The sequence below is a fragment of the Arachis duranensis genome, chromosome 1, assembly GCF_000817695.3.
Source record: "Arachis duranensis cultivar V14167 chromosome 1, aradu.V14167.gnm2.J7QH, whole genome shotgun sequence".
Classification (NCBI taxonomy): Eukaryota; Viridiplantae; Streptophyta; class Magnoliopsida; order Fabales; family Fabaceae; genus Arachis; species Arachis duranensis.
In genome coordinates, this window is record NC_029772.3 from 13,803,110 (window position 1) to 13,819,607 (window position 16,498).

Genomic DNA, 16,498 nt, shown 5'->3' on the forward strand with positions numbered 1-16,498 from the left:
TAACTAAAAATTATTTTATAATATGTAAAAATTAAATTTATTTTTTATGTAAAATAAATTTAATTAATTATGATTTAATATAACAATATAAATAATATTTGATATTGATTTAACATAATTATTTATATTAATTATAATTTAATATAACTAATTATTAAATAATTAATATAAATAATTAATTAAATAGATATATAAGTATTTAATATATATTTAATATATTTTTTATTTTTTTATTAACTTACCACATGGCATGATTTTATTGGTTGTTGCAAGTCCCTGCTTAGAGGGACTCTCAACCTTGATCTCCGTGAAGAGCTCTCTTTTCCTTTTCACTCCAATGGTAATTGAGTCCCCATATGTCAGAAAAGGAACTCTATTTCTTAGCATTGGAGTTGCTCTAATTCAGATACTCATGTAATATGATCGAGCATTGTAAATTATTTTTTGTAGATAAAATTTTGCTACTGACTCCGATTAATATGTTATACCATAACTTCTCGAAATTCTCAATTCACATCCACTATATTTCAATCTACATGTTATATCATAGTTCATCGGGACTCTCAGTTTATACCCACTCCTTCGATTTCTGATACTATGTTTATGTGCATTTATTTAAGGCAAATTTTTGAGTGTAGAAGGCCTATTAAAATTTATAGATATAAATTGGTGTTGACAACTGCTGGTTAAGACAAGTATTCTAAAAAAGATATCTTCTATATCTTTTGAAGTTTTAATGTAAAAATAACAGATTACTTTATACTATTCATGCATGTGGTAAGAGATTATTGTTTTGGTAATTAATCTCAATATAACAAATTAATAAATAATTAAATATTTAATAATGAATCCCTATTAATTAGACTATATAGTTTTTGTTGCTGAGTTTACAAAAAAAAAGAGAATGGATAGATAAAGTAACTAAATTTTTTTGGGATTGTTTTCTTTTTTTCTCTTATTTAAAGTACGTTCTTAGAGTCTTAGTCTCATGCTAGTCATTTTTTATAAATAAATTAAAAATAAATATTATTTTTAAAACAAAATTTAATAGTTATTGGAGAAATTAAATTGTATTATTATAATTAACATTAATTATATCTTTTACATTAAGTTTAATAACCAAATAAGTCAATCATAATAAAAAAATTCTATAAATTATAAAAAACTTAAAAAAATCTTATTTCAATTTTTTTAAATTATCTAATTTTTTATATTTTGTCTCACTAAAAAAAATAAAAAAGATTAAAAAAATTTAAAAGAAAAAACCAAAAGAGTTTACAAATAAGTTAATCACGATTTTTAAACAAATAAAGTTTCATTTTGCAAATTTTTCAAACGACCCATTTTTTTTCTTAAATATGTTCCTGTTTAAACAAAAAGAAAAAAATAAAAAAAAAAGATTAAAAAACTAAAATAAAAGAAAAAAAATAATCGAAGCTTTGTTAAAAACTTTAGTTTTAACAACTAAATAAGTCAACTATGATTTTTAAATAAGTAAACTTTTATTTTGAAAATTTTTCAAACGACCCATTTTTTCTTAAATATATTCCAGTTAAAACAAAAAAGGAAAAAAAGTTTGAAAAGAAAGGTTAAAAAATTAAAAAAAAAAACTAAAATGAAAGAAAAAAAAAGATAATCGAAGTTTTGTTTGGAAACTTCACCAATAAGACGCTGGAAGGACAATTTGCAATCTGAAGTTTGGCACTTTTTTAGTATTTTTGGATCTCATTAAGAACAAAACACGAAAAGAATATGAAATTGATGTCAAGATATATAAGAACTTGAAAAGAAAAATTTATAGAAGATTGGAGAAAAATTGTAACATCTTTTGTTTTTTTTTAATATTTTTTAACTTTTTTCCCTAATTTTTTTTAGTTGGGACAAATATAAAAAAATTGGGTAATCTAAAAAAAGAATTACAAAATAAGAATTTTTTAAAGTTTTTTATAATTTAAGAAAAATTGTGACTATTTGGTTATTAAAATTTTTTAGTTACTTTATCTATCTATTTATTTTTTTTGGAGGGACAAAAATTATATAATCTAATTAATAGGGATCCATTATTAAGTATTTATTAATTTGTTGTATTAAGATTAATTACCAAAACAACAAGACATGTATTTTTTTTTATTGAGAAGGGGCAAAGGCCCAAAACAAAAAAACTAATTAGGCATTTACTATTCTCGTAAACACCATTTGTCTTCTATCAACTTCAATCGTTGGCACTAGAAAGGAGGGAGGCGAAACAAAATGGTGGAGCCCTGCCGGAAGATTATGGGCATGCTTGGCTAGAACGTCGGCACTGAAATTGGCTTCCCTCAAGACGTGGTTCACTCGAAAGTCACCTGGATTTGCTTGGAGCTCTTTAATTGCACGGATGAGGGAGGTGCTATCATGGAGGTCCGTAGATGCATGTTGCAATAGATTCACTGCACAGGTAGAATCTGTCTCTACCTGTACCTTCTCCATTCCCATATCAATTGGAATTTTAAGACCTGTATAGATTGCCCAAAGTTCTGCTTTAGTAACGGTTACCTTTCCAATGTTCATCATGAACCCTGCCATAACCAGGCTGTTTGAGTCTCTGAGAATGATGCCACACGAGCTAGAATTTGAAGTTTGCAGGATCGAGCCATCAACGTTAAGTTTGCTCCAGCCCGCTTCCGGTGGCTTCCAACCAATTAGGATCAAATTTGTCACTCTGAGAGTTTTAATGCTTCTTTCTGTAAGGTCTAAAACTTTCTCATAGTTTCTGGCCACCCCTCTAACTTCTGAAATTACTCTTTGAAAAAAGATGTTTTCTTGATTGAAAATTAATTCATTTCTCTTCTGCTAGATGATATTACAAGAAGTGAGAAAAAAAGTGGGCCATAAAGTCCCACAGCTAGTGCGAGAGGTCCTGGACAGGTTATCGTAGAGCCAATCTTGGAGATTCTGGCTGAAGAAAGGGTCCTGCAGGTCTCTATTTGAGTTGCTCATCTAAATGCCTTGGGCGTACAGACAGTTCCTCAGCACATGGAGTATACTCTCTTCAAGATTCAGGCATCTCAGACAGCAATCATTATCGGTAAACGCCCGAACTCTTTTTTTTTTTTAGATTAGTTAGCGGCGCGTTATGGCTTAGGAGCTAAGCAAAGGTTCTCAGTCTCTGGAAAACCCTGATTTTCCAACAAATTTTATAAATCTGGGCTGAATCCCTATCTTCAACATTGTAGCTTTTGTAGGCTGATTTGATAGAGAAACTACCCTGAGATTCTGGTAGCCATCCTAGGGAATCAGGTTCGAGGGAGTGGTGGGGAGCTTTAACAGTACAAATCATAACAATAATCTCCTCTGAAAGCAGCTGAGCTAACCTCTCCTAATCCTAACATCCTTCCGCCGTAGCATAGGTTGCTAACAAGACATGTATGAATAGTATAAAGTAACTTGTTCCTCCGGCATTAAAGTTTTAAAAAAGACAAAAGATATCTTTTTCTAAGACACTTGCTTAACTAGCAGCTACCAACACTAATCTATACCTATAGATTTTAATAGGCCTTCTATATTGAAAAACTTGCCTTCATTTAAAATATATATAAAAAGATATTAGTGAAGTTAATTTTTAATTTAGGCCGAACTAGATTATTAATTATTTTTTCTATTATAAAATACTATAGATATTTTAGGTATTGTATTCGTTGAATTATCATTTTAGATACATTTGATAAAAGATTTACATTTTAATAAAATAATTTATAAAAAGATAGCATTTCAATCTTCTAAAATTGATTTTAATTTGATAAAATACACTTTATTTTTTTTTTGGCAAACTATTAATATATTTTATCTATTTTTTATATAAATAATATTCTTTGATGTTCTTTTCAATTTCTGATATTTTTTAAAAAAATGTTACTTTTTAATTAATTAAAAATTTTTAGGATTAAATAATAATTTAATCTAATTTATTTAACACTAATAGTTGTTGGGTTTTTTTTTTCTTTGTGAGGCCCAAACTCAACATTTTGAGAGTGTCTCTTTGTACCTATTGTATCACAACCCTAATCAGATTTTAAGAGGTCATTAAGAGGTAGAGAATATAGCCACCAAAGTGAGAGAGAAGAGGGAAAAAACAGAATTTCCATTTTTGTACAAAGTAGTAAATTTCAAATGGCAATTTCTAATTTGTTCACCGTTTGATCGACTTGAAATTTAAACCGCGTGTTTCTTTAATCTTGTTCTTTATTTTGGACGGTGGAGATGTTGATTAAAAGTCTGTAGTGGGATAAATTGGCTTCGCAAGAGAGAAAATAGATTTTTCGGTTTTACATAGAGCAGCATTCTTTGAACAGCAGTTCTCATTCTTTCACCATTGGATCGACGTAAAATTTAGACTGTAGATTTTTCACATTTTGTTCTTTATTCTGAACAGTGAAGATTTTGATTGAAAGTTTGCAGAGAGAGAAATAACCTTCAAACAACAGCTTTGTTTTTGGGTACTTTTCATCTTCTTGCTTCTCATTTGTAAGCTTTGGTGCTTTGATGCTTTGACTGGCTATATGCACATTTTTGTACTTTGTTTGAGACTCTCTTGTACCTCATTTGATTATAGTGAAGCTATTTCATTAGTCTGGACGATCTATGGTTTTTACCTCTCACATTGAGGGGGTTTTCCACGTTAAAATCTCAGTGTGTTCTTGTTATTGCTTTACTTATTATACTTGCTTGTTCATAGTTACTGCCATATTGTGTTGTGGGTACTTCCATATTATTCTTGTGTTAGATATTTGTGTTGTTTTTGCTACTAGGCTCTTTCATACTGGCATCAAAGCTTGTTGATATTTTTCTGGACTTGTGATTCTGTGAATAATGAAAGCTAATACTAATACTAGTAGGATGATCACTCTTAATAGTCCTAATTAAGATTTGTAGAAGTCAAAGATGGAAGATTTACTTTATGTCAAGAATTTTCATCAAACCAGTTTTTGGTACAGAGCAGCCTAATGATAAATCTGATGATGATTGGACTTTGTTGCATTGACAAGTTTGTGGATATATTAGGCAGTGGGTAGACGATAATGTGTTGAACCATATTATTGGAGAGACACATGTTCGGACCCTTTGAATTAAGCTTGAACAGTTGTATGCCCGAAAAACTGGGAATAACAAAATGTTTTTGATCAAGCAGTTGTTGGCTTTGAAATATACAGATGGGACATCAATGACAAATCACTTGAATAACTTCCAAGGAATAATGAATCAGTTATCTTCCATGGGTATCAAGTTTGATGAAGAGGTTCAAAGATTGTTACTTCTTGGTTCCTTACCAGACTCGTGGAAAATTCTCAAAATGTCATTGTCTAATTCTGCTCCTGATGGTGTAATCTCTATGAATATTGCTAAGAGCAGTATTTTGAATAAAGAAATGAGAAGAAAGTCACAAGGTACATCGACTACACATTCAGATGTTCTTGTTTCTGAGTCTAGAGGGAGAAACAAAAGCCGAGGTCCTAAAAGTAGAGATCAAAGCAGAAGCAAGTCTCGAAAAAAGTATAAAAATATTGAGTGTCATGATTGTGGTCAAAAGAGACATGTAAAAAAATTTTGTTAGCAGCTAAAGAAGGAGAAAGCCAAGGCAAGTAAAGACAAGAGCACAAATAAAGAAAGATGGTGGTAGCAACGAAGAAAAGGTCAATGTAATTCATGATGATTTTCTTCTTGGTGAGGAATTTGAATCTGTTAACCTTGTTGATAATAGCACTAGTTGGGTGATTGATAGCAGTGCTTCTATTCATGTTACATCTAGGAGGGATTTATTTACATTTTATACTCCTGGTGATTTTGGTGATGTGAAAATGGTTCATCAAGGTGTTGCAAAATGTGCCAGTGTTGGACAAGTTAGCTTAGAATCCTCCAATGGTACCAAATTGACTTTGAAGTGTGTGAAGCATGTTCCAGATATTCGGTTGAACTTGGTAAGTTGTGTGATGAAGACTTGGATAGCTTATTCTCTCGTGATAGTTTGAAGCTCACTAAGGATTTCATGGTTGTTGCTAGAGGTACATGACACTCTACTCTTTATTTAACTCAAGCAAAGATTGTGAAAGATGTTGTTAATGCTGATGAGTTTGTTGATGAAACTGATTTATGGCATAAGAGATTATGTCATATGAGTAAGAAAGACATGAATATATTATCCAAGAGGAATCTTTTATCTAGTTGCAAGGTTACTTAGCAAAAGTGCTGCTGGAAAACAAAACATGATTTCTTTCAAGAGTCATCCACCTTCAAGGAAGCTGGAGATACTTGACTTGGTACATTCTAATGTATGTGGGCCAATGAAGACAAGAACACTTGGATGGTCTATCTATTTTGTAACATTTATTGATGATCATTCTAGGAAATTATGGGTTTACACTTTGAAGACCAAAGATCAAGTTTTGAATGTGTACAAGTAATTTCAAACTTTTGTTGAAAGAGAAATTTAGAAGAAGTTGAAATACATTCGTACTGACATTAGTGGTGAGTACTCCGATCCATTTGATGCTTATTGTAAAGAGCATGGTATAAAACATCAGAAGACTCCTCTGAAGACTCCTCGGTTGAATGACTTGGCTGAAAGGATTGAATAGAACATTGGTTGAAAGAGTTAGGTGCTTATTGTCATAGTCTGGATTGGCAAAATTCTTTTGGGGTGAAGTTTTGGGCACTGTTGTTCATGTCTTGAACCGGACACCATGTGTTCTCTTGCAATTTGAAATGCCAAAGAAAGTATGGTCAGGTAAAGATATTTTTTATGATCATTTAAGAGTTTTTGGATGTAAAATTTTTGTTCATATTCTCAAAGATGAGAGATCTAAGCTTGATGTAAAGACTAGGCAGTGTATTTTTATTGGCTATGGCATGGATGAGTTTGGTTACGGGTTTTATGATCCTGTTAGCAAGAAGGTGATTCGGAGTAGAGATGTTGTCTTTGTTGAAGACCAAACATTGAACGATATTGATAATACTGAGAAGCCAATGGTTCAGCCTAGTGATGATTTTTCTGACTTGGATATTACTCCCTCTATGCCTATGGTAGAAGATGGTAGAGTTAAAGCTCAAAATAATAAGCATGATACAAGTGCATGTGAAGATGCAACAGTTGATCCGATACTTGATGAAGCTGGTGATGATAATCCATATGAACTAGCTTTGAAAATTCCTGCAAATGCACTCAGAAGGTCTACAAGAGAAAAGAAGCCTTCGTTAAGGTATTTTTCGCATGAGTTTGTTTTGTTAACTGATGGGAGAGAACCTGAATGCTTTGGAGAGGTTGTTGAAGATGAAAGCAAAGCTCAATGGCTTGAAGCTATGCAAGAAGAAAATGAAGTCCTTACTTGAGAATGATACCTATGAGTTGGTGAAACTATCAAATGGTATGCGAGTTTTGAAGAACTAATGGGTATTCAGAATCAAGAATGAAGAACACAATTCTAAACCTCGGTATAAAGCTAGATTGGTTATTAGAGGCTTTAGCCAGAGAAAATGTGTTGATTATGAGATCTTTTCTCCTATTGTGAGGATGTCATCCATTTGTGCTGTGCTTGGATTAGCAGCGTCTCTTAATCTGGAGATTGAGCAAATGGATGTGAAGACAGTTTTTCTTCATGGTGATTTAGATAAGGAGATCTACATGGAGAGGGCTTTGTTGTTAAAGCAAAGGAAGATTTTGTGTGCAAGCTTAAGAGTATTTATGGGTTGAAGCAAGCTCCAAGACAGTGGTACTAGAAGTTTGAATCTATTATGGGAGAGCATGGTTACCGTAAGACAACTTCAGATTATTGTGTATTTATATAAAAATTTTCTGATGGTGATTTTATCATTCTTTTCCTTTATGTGGATGATATTTTGATTGTAGGCAAGAATGCTTTGAAGATTAATGAGTTGAAAAAACAGATGAGCAAGTTTTTTGCTATGAAGGACTTGGGTCCTGCCAAACAAATTTTGGGTATGACTATTACTCATTATAGAGATTCCAAAAAGCTTTATTTGTCATAGAAGAAATACATAAAGAAAGTGTTTCAAAGGTTTGGCATGAATGCTGCCAAATGTGTTACTAGTTCTTTTGCTCCTCATTTTAAGTTGAGTACCAAGCAGTGTCCAACCACTGATGAGGAAAAATAAGCAATGAATGAAATTCCTTATGCCCTAACTGTTGGAAGCTTGATGTATGCTATGGTGTGTACTAGACCAAACATTGCTCATATGGTTGGTACTGTAAGTCATTTTTTCTCTAATCCAAGTAAAGAACATTGAAATCAGAGGTAAAGCTAGACAATATTGATTAGGGGGGCCAATATTTTTTTTTAGTTTTTTATTTTAACAAAAAAATTAAAAATAACTATATATATAGTTTTTATTAAAAAGAACAATTAAGACTTAAAATTTACTTTTTATAAGATAAGTGAATATATTGTATATTAAAATATTTAAACATAAATATCTCAAAACTAATTTAAATATTGTAAATATAAGTTGTTACATACTTGTTTTTAGATTCTTCAAATACTATTTAATTCCTTTTTAGATATTTCCTGCAAAATTATTAAAAAATATATTATGCTTCATGTAAATAATTTAAATCACAACCATAACTTATGCAGTAAAAACATTAATAATAATATTATTAGAGCTGAAATAAATTGAAATTTGTAACTTATATAGACAATTGAACTCGACGTTTCTTCTTTGATTCAAATTCATCTATTATTGAATCTGTATTGAAAATAGCTGCAATTTCTTTCTCAATGTAAATGACTAATGTAACACCCTCACTATTAGAAGTCACGCTTCCGGCTGCGCTACTCTGGTAGCAAGAAGTATTACGACTACTTTACATACTAAATACTAAAAATAGGAGCCTGTGACTCGACATTGTATCGCTGATTTCTTTTAAAACCGGAAATAAATACTTTATTTTAAGAAAAATACAAGCAGGCATAGATTCATATACAAGACTCCTTACATAATAACTCATAATATAATATACATATAAAACACACAATTCATATCCCTCTTACAAATTTATAATAACAAAGTCGAGGGTAGAAAATAAACTAATTAAAACATGTAAACCAAACGCAGTATAACTCTTCTTAATGCTTCTTCATCCGGTTCCTGAAAAGATAAAGCTGTAGGGGGGTGAGAACCTAACCACATGGTCTCACCACGGAGTTTCAAAGTTGTCATAAGAAGATATTTAATAAGAAAACTGTTTTCAAGCTCAGTGATTATCATTGCCTTATGAATCTTTTTAAAAACCAATAGGTAATCGTTCAAAACCATTTTTTTAAGAAACAATGTTTAATCTTTCAGAAATTCGAAACCTTTCCTTTCTTATAATAAAATCTCAATCAGAAACCAACCACGCAATCAAACAACACAATCATTAATTCAGCACCAAAGTTCAATCTCAAATGTAGCACGCCAGGACAAACACAGGCAAGGCATACAAGGAAAACACAAGTAGGCAGCAGTTACAGTAAATAGTTCAAGTAGCAGTTACGGACAGTTTAGCAATTAGGCAAACCAAAACAAGTTCAAACTCAAGCAAAGCATACAAATGCATATGATGCATGTCTGTCCTATGGCTGATGAGGCTCATCTGTCGGTTATCCAGCCAACCCGACAAGTCTGAATTGTACTTAGACTGTCCCCCGACGTGCATCCCCAAGAGTCTATGCATAGTTTTTTCTAAAATAATCAATATTACTCAATGGGGGTAACATTCCCGGGAATTTATATAGTGTCCGGTCACACACTTACGTCGTAGGGTCAACAGAGTATCAAGTTTTCAACCTGGTACACGTGGTGGCAAGCCACGGCACTTAATCCAGGGAACCTCGTATCTCAGATATTTCAAATTCATAAGCCATGTGAATAATTCAAAGTTCACATCTCAGCATTCTCAACATCATAATCATTCATCAATCCAAATCTCATTTCCAAGTTCATTTCAAAGCCATATTTCAAATAAAATCCTCACCATCCTCTTTTTCATTCTGTTCGTTAACAATCTCAATTCCAAAACAAAATTCTTTCTTTGGTAGACAAATCAATCTTAAAACGTATAATGCTTAAAAACAAATCTTTTTAATTAATTACTTTAAATAAAACTTTCAATTTTATAAAATTTCGGCAACATCTCCTCTAAAACTCGGACACTGCCACCCTTTTCGGGTCCCATCCAAACATTTCTCAAACATTTTCAAAACCATTTCCAAATCTCAAACATTTTCCAGAATTGAACCAGTTCCAATATCAAATTATTTTCACATCAACCAATTCTAACAATAAAACTCTTTTTAAAATCGAATCGACTCAAATATTAAATCATTCATAAAATCAAACCAACTCACAATCAAACCGCTCCCAGAATCAATTTATATCTCTAATTATTTTCCAAAATCGTTTCATTTATATTACTAAGTAAACTCTACAACCAAGAAAATCCACCTTTCTTAATAATCAAGTAAATGACATTCCAAACCGGTTTTTATCCACAACCACACACCGCTTATACAATCAAGCACCCAATAATTCAATCCAACAAACTATTACATCCATAAGACAAATATAATCACAGAAGTAAATCTCTTTGCATCGATATCTATTTATCACAACTCTGTAATATATAATAGATTTTAAGAAAACCCCTACCTCGAAAGTTGAACCCATAAATTAAAGGCGTCACAAGAACCATTCCTCTCCGCCCGAAATCAACTGCAGCTTCAATCACAGGTCTGCTCACTTCCGCAATAGCAGAAACAACTTTAATTGCAACAGATAATCCTGGTAACCCAATCCTAAAACATAAATATCACGAAAACCTTAATAACACATAACAGAAAACTAACGGCGATGGTTTGTAATAAGATATACCTACAATAAGAGTAAAATGGAACAGCCGCAAACCCGAGCTGACCCGGCGGTAGCTCTGACAGCGGCTAGAAACTCCGATAGTCCAACAACAACCTTAACTTTGATATTAAATCATCGGAACTCAATTCTACAATACCAACAGCTCAGAGCCTCTAATAACTTGTATTGGAATATTTGATTTCAAAAGTTCTGGAAGTAAAACGCTTACCAAAAAGGCAAAGGCTCGGCGGCGGCTTCCGGCTGCCAGAACGGCGGCAGTTCGTGGCGGTGACACAGCTCTGGCAGCGAGACAGCGGTGGAAGGTGTCTCTCTTTCCCGTCACGTTCTAACCCTTCCTTCTATAGCTCAGTTCGACGATGAAGCAGATTCACGGCGCTGATGGAAGCACGGCGGTGACGAGCTTCCTCAACGGCGGCGTGAGACAGACTGATGGCGTCGGGATCCTTGACAGCATCTTCTCTCTCTTCCCGCAAGAGTTCTTCCTTGGAGTGACTGCGCGGCGACTCGACGACAAGGCTGGGCGCGACGGTGGCGCAGGGAACGGCGACAACGATGGGTCCTGGTTGGCGATGGCAACAGCTCGCGATGACAAGGACGCGGTCTGGACGGCGGTGCGACGAGGCACGCAGCGGACTAGGCGCGGCAGCGAGGTCTCTTCCCCTCTCTTCCCGTTCAGCTCTCTCAGATCTCCCTCTCTTCTCCTATCGACAGCGGCGGCGACGGCGGCAGTGACACCCACCGTGCCGCCTCCCTCTTTTTCCCCCTCATCCTCTCAACTCTTCCTTCCTGCATCTCCCTTCCCCCTCTTTTCCCTTTCTTTCCTTCTTTCTTTTTTTTCTTCCTTTCTTTAGTCTTTTCTGAAGCTGTTAGTAATTAGGTTTTGGGGAGAAAAGGGTTAGTGGCGGCTAGGGTTAGTTTAGGAGGAATTAGAGTTAATTTGGTTAAAATTAAGGTTTTGTGATAAAATTTAGGGATTTTGAATTAATTTGAAATTTAATTAAATCTCTAAAATTACTCTAAAATATTATTTATTGTAATAAAATACTAAGTGATTTGAAATCAAATACTCTAATTGAGATTATAAGGTAATGTAGTTAATTAATTTAATTTTTTAATTTTTTTATTTATAAAAATATTAGTATTAAATGATATAAATTAAATTATCTAAAATCAAATCGTATAAAATTCTTATTATTTCATAACTACCAAATTTATAATTAAAATATAGAAAATAATTCAATAATAATAAAATTAGACAAAATTCTAATTTAAATAGCCAAACCTCGTTATTTCTCGAATTTTTAGAACTTTAATCATGAATAGGAAAATAATCCATGAATATAGAGTTTAGATAAAAAAAACTTTAATTTATTTCAAATCCAATTAATTATCTTTAATTATTTTTACTAAAAATAATTTCTAAAATTAAAACTATAAATAAATATATAATTTTGAGATTAGTTCAAAACAGGACTTTTCAAAAGTCTTTGGTCTTACAACTAAATTATTTGCAAGAAATTCATCTGCCAATTATCGCTCGAGAAAGGATAATTATCAAGTTTTGGTTGATTTGGTCCAACTTTAAGATAAACTCGACGAATTTCATCTCTTACTAAATGACATACTTCCATTTGTTCACGATTAAGTCGTAGGTGCTTTGACTTTGAACTATCTTGTTGAGGAGTTAAAGTAGTTATGTTTGATGCCTCAAGTATTGAAGAGGTTGGTGTTGATGTAACAACATTAGAAACATCTTCACTCTTGTGGCTAGTCTTTCTAAAAAAAGTGTCTATTGTTTTCATCTTACTCATGATTCAACTAAATTACTAAAATTGAGAATTTACATAAATAATAAGATAAACATTATGCAACTTAACTAAATTCAATTTATTTATTTTTTGTAAATCAATAATATCAATGTCACAAATAATTAATAATGAGAAAAAAATTAAAAACAATACAAGGATAACATTATAGTTACATAATTATCATCTTCAATTTTTTTCAAAAACCTAAATTATTATTAGAAGATTATAAACTAGATAAATAAATAAATATATAAATTATTCAAAAAACAAATAAAAGAAATAACTTACAAAAGAAAGAAGAATAAGAGATGATAATGGAAGACCAAAGACTTCTTCCTATCTTTTAAGTTGTAATGATAATGAAAATATGGAATGATGTTTTATTTTCTAATTAAAAGAAGAGAGAAGAATGGAAGAAGTGATTTGTTAACTTCTTGTTGTTGCCCTTTTAAATTCTTCACTTCTAATATGGATTAGGGCATTTTTTTAACTAAACATATGGCTCATTTATAACCCAAATAATACACTATTTTTCAATTATTTTTTGTTTTACCCATACTTTGAATGAACATTATGGACAGGGAAACAATTTTTCAAAGGGGAAGGCCATATGTTTTTTTAAGGGGCCACTCTTTTATTTTTATTATTTTTGTAAAGAATTTTTTTTATGGAGGGGGCCACTGCCTCCCCTATAATATACAAAGCTTTGCCCCTAATTGGAATGCTGTTAAATGGATTATGAGATATCTCAAAGATACTACTAACTTAAGTTTGAGTTTTGGTGGTGAGAAACTTTTAATAGTTGGCTTTACTAATGCAGATATGATAGGATATATCGATTCTCGAAAGTCTACTTCAAGTTATTTGGTCAAGTTTGTAGGGAGAGCTATTTCATGGAAGTCAAGGCTACAAAAGTGTGTTACACTTTCTACCATAGAGGCAGAGTTTATTGCATCAACGAAAGCATGTAAAGATTTGTTGTGGATGAAGAAGTTTCTTGTAGAACTTGGTTTTAAGCAAGACCGTTATGTGTTGTTGTGTGTCAAAATGCTATTCATCTTGCCAAGAATTTTACTTTTCATGCAAGATCTAAACATATTGCTGTTAGGTATCACTGGATATGAGATGTGTTAGATTCCAAGTTGTTGGAACTTGAGAAAGTTCACACTAATGATAATGGTGCTGATATAATGACAAAAGCATTGTCAAGAGATAAGTTTGAAATATGTTGTTTGATCACCGGAATGGCGAGGGCCTCCACCTAGTCGAGAAGGGAGAAATTTGTTGGGTTTTTTTTTTTCTCTCCTTTGTGAGACCCAAGCTCAATATTTTGAGGGGTATCTCTTTGCACCTATTATGTCACAACCCTAATCAAATTTTGGGGGTCATTGAGAGGTAGAGAATATAGCCACCAAAGTGCAAGAGAAGAGGAAAAAACAGAATTTTCGTTTTTATGTAAAGCAGTAAATTTCAAATGGTATTTTCTCATTCGTTCACTGTTGGATCGACTTGAATATTGAACTGCATGTTTCTCTCAACTTGTTCTTCATTCTGGACGGTGGAGATGTTGATTGAAAGTCTACAGTAGGAGAAATTGGCTTCGCAAGAGAGAAAATAGGTTTTCCAATTTTACACAGAGCAACATTCTTTGAATAGCAGTTTCTCATTCTTTCACCGTTGGATCGACGTGAAATTTAGACTGTAGATTTTTCACATTTTTTTCTTTATTCTGAAGTGTGGAGATTTTGATTGGAGGTTTGTAGAGGGAGAAATAGGCTTCGAACTGCAGCTCTATTTTTAGGTACTTTTCATCTTTTTGTTTCTCATTTGTAAGTTTTGGTATTTTGATGTTTTGGCCGGCCATATGCATGTTTTTGTGCTTTGTTTGAGACTTTCTTCACTACAAGAAACGTCGTTAAAATCGACAGCTTAGCCGTCGATAATATTGAAATTCAACGGCAAAATAGACGGCGCAATTGGTCGCTATAAAGCCTGTCGATTTTTCAAAATGCTAATAAAATTGACGGCTTTGATGGCCGTCGATAATAATTTAATAAAATCGACGTCCGTTCCGTCTGTAATATGGGTGTGAGAATTTTACATCCTTTATAAAATCGACAACATTGCCGTCGATAATTGATTCAATAAAATCGACAGCCTTTGTGTCGATATTTAACTCAATAAAATCAACAATACTTTTGTCTATAATCTATTTAATAAAATCGACGCCAAGGCCGTCGATATATACTTGAATAAAATCGACACTTTTGCCGTCGATTTAATTATTTAGATTTGTCTATTTTAACTTTTAAAAGCGACAACTTTGCCGTCGATTTTAATAGTTATATGTTTTAATTTTTTTTCTATTTGACAAATAGTAAACCGTTAATAAAAATAAACTTTTAAATATAAAAATAAAATTTAAACAGAATATTAGATAACAAGACAAATAAACTTTTAAAATATAAAAATAAAATTTATACTAAATATTAGATAATGAGTTTACAAACTTATCAAAAAGACTCAAGACAAGATAAATAACTAAACTTAGACTTATATTCGTTTAAATTACAATCTACTAATATTACAAAATATTCAAAATATTCATCGTCTTCCTCATTATTTATGTTAGGAACCTGGAGGTCAACTACTTGAAGTTGTATATGCTGAATAGCTTTTCTGAGAGTCTTAAACTCTATCAATACTTTGTGATAGTGTATATACTGAAGAACCAAATACTCCACTATTGTTTCTTTGATCAAAAGATTCTATTGACCCACACCACTACAATTTTCACTGTGAAATGCTACATAGAAATATCAAATATTGCAAAAGAGTATATCAGAAAACTAACTAAGCTCCAAGAAGCTAAACCAGAAAACAGAATCAGCTAGTAACAAAATGCTTAATCAGTAATAGAATTTCAAATTCCAACAAACTTAAAACTAGCTAACAAGAAATCAAGCAAGCAATCAACACATGAAGAATATGCAGAAATTGGCAATTGCTAATACCTGAGCTGAAATTACAGCAAGCAGTAATTGAAAAAATAAAAAAGGTAGTGTACCTGGTCATAGAAAACCCTAACTTTGCAGCACCAGAGAGAGAAGGAATCTTTTAAGAAAGCTGCTTCAAATGTATATGTTGTTGTTAGAAAATCAAAATATAAAGTTAGGAATAGGGAATCATTGCAATCTATAGATATAACTCTAAATGTTTGAGAAGAAATGGAAGTCACGTTAAAATACTATATAAACTATAAGGTATTGAAACAATAGAAAAATAATTATTTTAATATTTTTATATTTTTGTCTTGAGACTCTTATTAATAAAAATGAGGATGGAATCCAAAGAGCCAATAGATTTGTGCCAGATTTCAAAAGAAAAACAGAACAAAATGTATAGGTCATTTGTAGGAAGAAACAGAGTTTTGAACGAAAACAAAGCTTTATTTTCTTTCATATTAATGAGTGGAAGTCTCAAAAGTCAAGTAGGAGTTTAGATATACACTCATCATCATCATTCATGTCCAAAAGGCACACTTTGAAAGACTTTGTAATTTAGGCTTTAGCATTCAATTATTGCCTTTTTATGCTACAGTTACCAGAAAAAAGAAAGATTCATATGCTAATGACTTTTTATTTTAATTGCTAATGAATTGAACTTTCACCACAAGTCAATGTTACACTTTACACGTATATGTGCTTAATTTGAATGAAAAATTTGACATATTCTCATGTTTCAGAATTCAGATATGCTATAAGCCTATAGTTGCAGACACAAATGAA

The 16,498-nt window shown here is 32.1% G+C and overlaps 1 long non-coding RNA gene across 2 annotated transcripts; it reads right to left on the reverse strand.

The window, feature by feature from the left end:
- Positions 1–8,742: 8,742 nt before the first annotated feature.
- On the reverse strand, positions 8,743–11,695 carry LOC110279110 (uncharacterized). Of its 2 annotated transcripts, XR_008001967.1 has the most exons (4): positions 11,111–11,695; positions 10,907–11,029; positions 10,681–10,826; positions 8,743–9,152 (listed from the first exon to the last, which is right to left on the reverse strand). It is a non-coding gene; the product is annotated as an uncharacterized LOC110279110 (long non-coding RNA). The 2 variants fall into 2 exon arrangements; XR_002372025.2 differs by having other exon boundaries at positions 10,907–11,695.
- Positions 11,696–16,498: the final 4,803 nt, after the last annotated feature.